The sequence below is a fragment of the Triticum aestivum genome, chromosome 6B (assembly GCF_018294505.1).
Source record: "Triticum aestivum cultivar Chinese Spring chromosome 6B, IWGSC CS RefSeq v2.1, whole genome shotgun sequence".
NCBI lineage: Eukaryota > Viridiplantae > Streptophyta > Magnoliopsida > Poales > Poaceae > Triticum > Triticum aestivum.
In genome coordinates this window covers 413,453,828-413,460,461 of record NC_057810.1, presented here as the reverse complement: position 1 = coordinate 413,460,461, position 6,634 = coordinate 413,453,828, and positions in this window count along the sequence as shown.

The following is a 6,634-nucleotide window of genomic DNA, read 5'->3' as shown; positions in this document are numbered from 1 at the left end:
GTGACGTTTGGTAGCACACAAAGTGTTCCTCCGGTAAACGGGAGTTGCATAATCTCATAGTTGTAGGAACATGTATAAGTCATGAAGAAAGCAATAGCAACATACTAAACGATCAAGTGCTAAGCTAACGGAATGGGTCATGTCAATCACATCATTCTCCTAATGATGTGATCCCGTTAATGAAATGACAACTCATGTCTATGGTTAGGAAACATAACCATCTTCGATTAATGAGCTAGTCAAGTAGAGGCATACTAGTGACATTAAGTTTGTCTATGTATTCACACATGTATCATGTTTCCGGTTAATACAATTCTAGCATGAATAATAAACATTTATCATGATATGAGGAAATAAATAATAACTTTATTATTGCCTCTAGGGCATATTTCCTTCAATGATGACCGAGGTCAAATATGTGTTTAAAGAATTGCTTGAGGGATTGAAAGCTACTCCCGATCCTTTAACTTGTGGTTAATCCCACCGCATCGGAATCGAAGGCCAATTCCAGCAAGGAAGTGGCTAAAGGTACTCAAACCTCTTCCCCTCATGACAAGAATGGGATGGGAACCTTTGCCTCGGTTCCCCCTCCCCTGATCTATGGAGGACCGGTACCTACACCTCGGATAAACAACCATGGTCCTCCTGCTAAGGTTGTTAGGGGTGATTTTGCTAATTTGGTTTTTTGTGTCAAGTCTCATTTGAATCACAGCTCAACTAACCTTTGGAGAATCATTGAGCAAGGCTTCTACCGCATGATCCAAACAACCTCACCCTAAGAGAAGAAGTGGACAATCAATACAATCACTCCACCTTGTTCATCCTTCAAGATGCGGTTCCTTCACTCGTGCAAAGGATTGTTGGGAATGTCGGATTACGGGTTCCGCAAACCCTTGAGAGGTTCGAACTCTGGGGTGCATGCGGAGATATCAACCTACCCAGCCTGCCTACTCGCGAGCCTCCTAAGCCTAGCATAACGAGCTCGAAGAGACAAAGAGACACATCAGTTTATCCTGGTTCGGGCCACCTTGCGGTGTAATACCCTACTCCAGCGTTTTGGTGGATTGCCTCGGAGGGCTAAGGATGAAGTAGTACAGTGGATGAACTAGCCTCAGGAGGTGAGGTGTTCTTGAGCTCGAGGGAGCTAGTGAGGTGTGAGCTAGTTCGGCTTCAGTTGCCCTCTATGGTGGTGGCTAAGTCCTATTTATAGTGGACTTGGTCCTCTTCCAAAATGTTGGTGGGAAGGGATCCCACAACGATTGGATTTGAAAGGGGACAAGTAGTACAGCTTATCCTAACAAAAGTAGTCTTCACCTGCGAAAAGCCTCTGGTCGTGATGCTACGATGGACTCGTCGATGACCTCCGTCCTGCCGTCCTGGTGGTCTTGGTTTTGTTGCACCAGAATGGAAACCTTTGGCTGATTCCTCGGGACTCTGCGCCTGCGGCTTGCCTCCCTTGCACCGAAGAAGAAACCTGCGCTTTGCGCCCGCAGGAGCCCGCCTGGACTTGATCGTCATGGCTCACGTCAGCTGAGCTTCATGAGGTAAACCTTGCATGGAACTCTCCGCCCCTCGGGAGCCAGCCTGAAGAGGCTGATCTCCTCGGGGGTCTTGGCGTCGTCTGCCTCGCGAGGCTTGGCCCCTCGCAAGGGTCTTGAGTTGTTGATGCTGAAGCTGGGCCGTACCAGGCTGTCGATGGAGCCACGTGGTGGGCCGCAGGCAAGCAGGGCTGGATACCCCCATATCTAGAACACTAACAGTAGCCCTCGAGCCCAAGGCGCGCTCGGACTTGGCTTCCAGGAGAAGCCAAAGGGGAAGTGCGGAGCGCCGCCGGCCCTAACTACCTGCGGCCTTGATGAGCATGGCGATTGATGGGACGTGGGCGACTCCGCTTCCCCATGCTACCTCGGCAGCTGTTTCCATCTGACAAAAGGGCTGCTATCCGCCGCCAGGCTTCCATTGCCTCTTCTTCGTCTTGCTCCAGATCCCCTTTCCTAGCAGCAGAAGATCTCACCAAATCTGCCGATTTCCCCCTCCAATCCTTTGCTCAATGGCCACTGAGAAGACCACGGCCTCAGCCTCGACTGCTGGCTCCGCCTGGTACGAGCCGACGCTTCTTGCGCCCTTCGTGGCTGGGGAGAAGCTCCAGACTGTGTTCCTCTTGACGGTGAGCGAGGACAACGAATGGAAGGGGACGGTGCTCTGGGTCACCACCGCTGCGCCGGAGCCCGCGAACAACACTTTCTTTCCTTTCTTCGTGCACAGCGTCTACTCGGGGCTGGTACCCACATTCTCCCGCTTCTTCTACGCCATTCTTCACCATTATGGCCTCCACGCGCTCCACATTCATGCCAACTCCATCCTCCTCCTGTCCATTTTTGCCTTCTACTGTGAGGCGTTCGTGGGGGTGATGCCCTTCGTCGCCATGCTCCGCCACTTCTTCTTCCTCCGCATGACTGGCGACCATCCGGTTGGGTGCATCGGCTTCATTGCAGCGCAGGGCGGTAATGCGATCTCTCGCGCCGGGAAGAAGGTGGAGGATGCCCTGAAGAGGTGGGTTCTGATGTATGCCAAGTGCTCCCAGGACTTGTTGGAGCTGCCGACCGAGCTCCCTATCTCCAGGAAGGGGTGGTACTCTGAGAAGATCACTAAGCCTTCCCTGAAGTCGTTGGTGAAGAATATGGAGGAGGACCTGAAGAGCGAGAAGCTGACGAATGCCATGTTCATCAAGGAGTTCTTGACCCAGTGCATAGCGCCGCTCCAAGATTGCTCCCGCCCCCTGTGGAAGCTCGGGGGCGCCGATGACAAGATTCGCCTGCGCTGGGATGCCCTTCCCGAGGAGGAGCTGAGCAAGGCGTTGCTTTACTTGACTGGGAAGGACCCGAGCAATCCTCCGGAGGACTGGCTCCCGTTGTACTATCGGGTCGATGGGGAGGAGGTTGCCGCCGCCATGCTGGTCTTCGACGAGTTTGGGCTCGTGCGGCCGGGTCCTCCCCGTCGTCTGCCTCCGTGCTGCACCTGTCCTCCGGTGATCAATCCTCCGAGGCCACCGAGGACGAGGTTGTCGAGGAATCCTCCGCCCCGCGGCAGAGGGAGCTCCTTCGCGACTTTCCTGATGATGATGATGATGATGATCCTCCGGTGGTGGAGGTGCCTCGCCCTTCTGGAGTCACCACGAGGTCTGGGGTGTCCTCTTCGAAGTAGCCCAAGCGGACGGCCACGAAGAAGGGCAGGACCGCTCTGATTATATGTTAAACCTTTGGGAGTTACTTTTATGTTAATCTTATATTGCTATGCTATGCTCATAGACGTGGTTTGGGTGAGTGTATCCATGACAGATGTGAGTATTGTTAATTAATGGTTAACTTAAGGTGGCTACTTAAATACACATCTGGGTGGATTGGTTGAAGGCACCCTGGAGTACCCAGTGGTTGTAAGGGCACCTGGAGAATCCAGTGTTTTCCTAGGATATCCCGGAGTACCCGTGTGATCATCCTACGGTTCGCCACCCAGGCTCAAATGGATCATAAGATTATTCATGCTAGAAACTTCCGTGTGCAGCCACAAGCCAATATGGGCTCTGGCATAGTTGAGTAAGTTGCGTGAAGCTCTTGAAGAGGTAGACTAGCAGATGTAGTGGGTTGTAGGTGGTACTGTCTACCCAGAGTAGAGAGTTAATGCTTCAGAAAGACTATGTCTCGAATCTCCAATCATGGATGTGTTCGAGTCTTGTGGGGAAAAGTGCGCAAACCTCTGCAGAGTGTACAAACTAATCATGGTTAGCTGTGTCCTCGGTTATGGACATCTTGAGTATCTGGTTCTTGGATTATCATGTTGATCTCATCACTCTAAATTAAATTGTTTGGGTTTAATGATGATGCTTAATTGGGATTGAGTTGGAGGAACCTTCTCAATGTTTAACAACCACCATGATAGTTAAATAAAATTTATTCCTTTGTTGTAGGGAAAAAATTGGCTTTATGCAAAAGTGTAACCATAGAGCTTTCCACCAGCCATATATGCATGTAGTGATAGCATTGTTTCCGTTCATTACCCTATGTATTACATTGCCAGCTGATACGTCTCCAACGTATCTATAATTTTTTTATTGTTCCATGCTATTATATTACCCCTTTTGGATGTTTATGGGCTTTATTTTACACATTTATATCATTTTTGGGACTAACCTACTAACTGGAGGCCCAACCCATATTGCTGTTTTTTTGCCTATTTCAGTATTTCAAAGAAAAGGAATATCAAACGGAGTCCAAACGGAATGAAACCTTCGGGAGCGTGATTTTTGGAACGAACATGATCCGGAGAGCTTGGAGTGCAAGTCAAGAAGCTCCCGAGGGACCCACGAGATAGCCCCCCCCTTGTAGGGCGTGCCCCCTGTCTCGTGGGCCCCTCGGGTGGCCACCGACGTACTTCTTCCTCCCATATATACCTACGTACCCCGAAAACATCCAGGAGCGCCACGAAACACAATTTCCACCGCCGTCACCTTCTGTATCCGTGAGATCCCATCTTGGAGCCTTCGCCGGCACTCTGCCGGAGGGGGAATCAACCAAGGAGGGTCTCTACATCAACATCCTTGCCCCTCCGATGAGTTGTGAGTAGTTTACCACAGACCTACGGGTCCATAGTTATTAGCTAGATGGCTTCTTCTCTCTTTTTGGATCTCAATACAATGTTCTCCCCCTCTCTTGTGGAGATCTATTCGATGTAAACTCTTTTTGTGGTGTGTTTGTCGAGATCCGATGAATTGTGGGTTTATGATCAAGTTTATCTATGAATAATATTTGAATCTTCTCTGAATTCTTTTATGTATGATTGAGTTATCTTTGCAAGTCTCTTCGAATTATCAGTTTGGTTTGGCCTACTAGATTGGTCTTTCTTGCCATGGGAGAAGTGCTTAGCTTTGGGTTCAATCTTGCGGTGTTCTTACCCAGTGACAGAAAGGGTTGCAAGACACGTATTGTATTGTTGCCATCTAGGATAACAAGATGGAGTTTATATCATATTGCATGTGTTTATCCCTCTACATCATGTCATCTTGCTTAATGCATTACTCTGTTCTTATGAACTTAATACTCTAGATGCAGGCATGGGTCAGTCGATGTGTGGAGTAATAGTAGTAGATGCAGGCAGGAGTCGGTCTACTTGTTATGGACGTGATGCCTATATACATGATCATGCCTAGATAATCTCATAACTATGCGCTTTTCTATCAATTGCTCGATAGTAATTTGTTCACCCACCGTAATACTTATGTTATCTCGAGAGAAGCCTCTAGTGAAACCTATGCCCCCCGCGTCTATCTCTTATCATATTTGCTTTCAATCTACCTTTATTTGCATCTTTACCTTTTGCATCTATATTACAAAATACCAAAAATATATTTATCTTATCATACTATCTTTATTAGATCTTACTTTCGCAAGTGGCCATGAAGGGATTGACAACCCCTTTATTGCGTTGGTTGCGAGTTCTCAGTTTATTTGTGTAGGTGTGTGTGACTTTTGAGGAGCCTCCTACTGGATTGATACCTTGGTTCTCAAAACTGAGGGAAATACTTACGCTACACTTTGCTGCATCACCCTCTCCTCTTCGAGGAAAACCAACGCAGGCTCAAGACATAGCAAGAAGGATTTCTGGCGCCGTTGCCGGGGAGGTCTTCGCTCAAGGCAAGACATACCAAGTACCCATCACAAACCCATCTCCCTTGCATTTACATTATTTGCCATTTGCCTCTCGTTTTCCTCTCCCGCACTTCACCCTTGTCGTTTTATTCGCCCTCTCTTTGCCAATCTCCTCCTCTCTTTTTCGCTTGCCTACTTTTGTGTGCTTGTTTGCTTGTTTGACCTTATGGCTGCGCCTCCTGACCACCTGTAACGCCCAGATTCGATGCGCTAGGTGTCTGCCAGTTATTCGTCGGCGTTGCCATGTCATTTGCTTGCGTGTTGCATCTTGCCATGTCATCATGTGCATCTCATTTTGCATACGTGTTCGTCTCTTGCATCCGAGCATTTTCCCCGTTGTCTGTTTTGCAATCCGACACTCCTATGTCCTCCGGCGTCCCCTTCTTGTCTCTTTTCGTGAGCGGGTGTTAAACATTCTCGGAATGGACTGAGGTTTGTCAAGCGGCCTTGGTACACCACCGGTAGACCGCCTGTCAAATTTTGTTCCATTTGGAAGTCGTTTGATGCTCCAACGGTTAACCGGATAGCCGCAAAGGCCTCTTTTGTGTGCAGCCCAACACCCCTCCAAAGTGGCCCAATAACCCATCCTAACCTCCTCCATCCTCTCGGTCGTTCGGTCACAATCGCGTGGCCGAAAACCGCTCCTCATTTGGACTCTCCTAGCTCCCTCTACCTATATAAACGTCCCTCCCCTTCCATTTTCGCGGATGGAACCCTAGCCATCTTCCTCCTCCCGCAGCCGGACATGTCCGTCCCGTCGCCGGACATGTCCACCACCGCCTCCACATCACCCGAACCAATCAGGTCGCGCCACCTCACCCCAGCGGCCGCTCCCGGCCAACGGGAGTGCGCCACGTCGCCTCGCCGGCTCCCCGTAGCCGCCGGGCCCGCAGGCCCAGATCTGGCCCGCTCGGGCTCGGATCCCCGCCGCC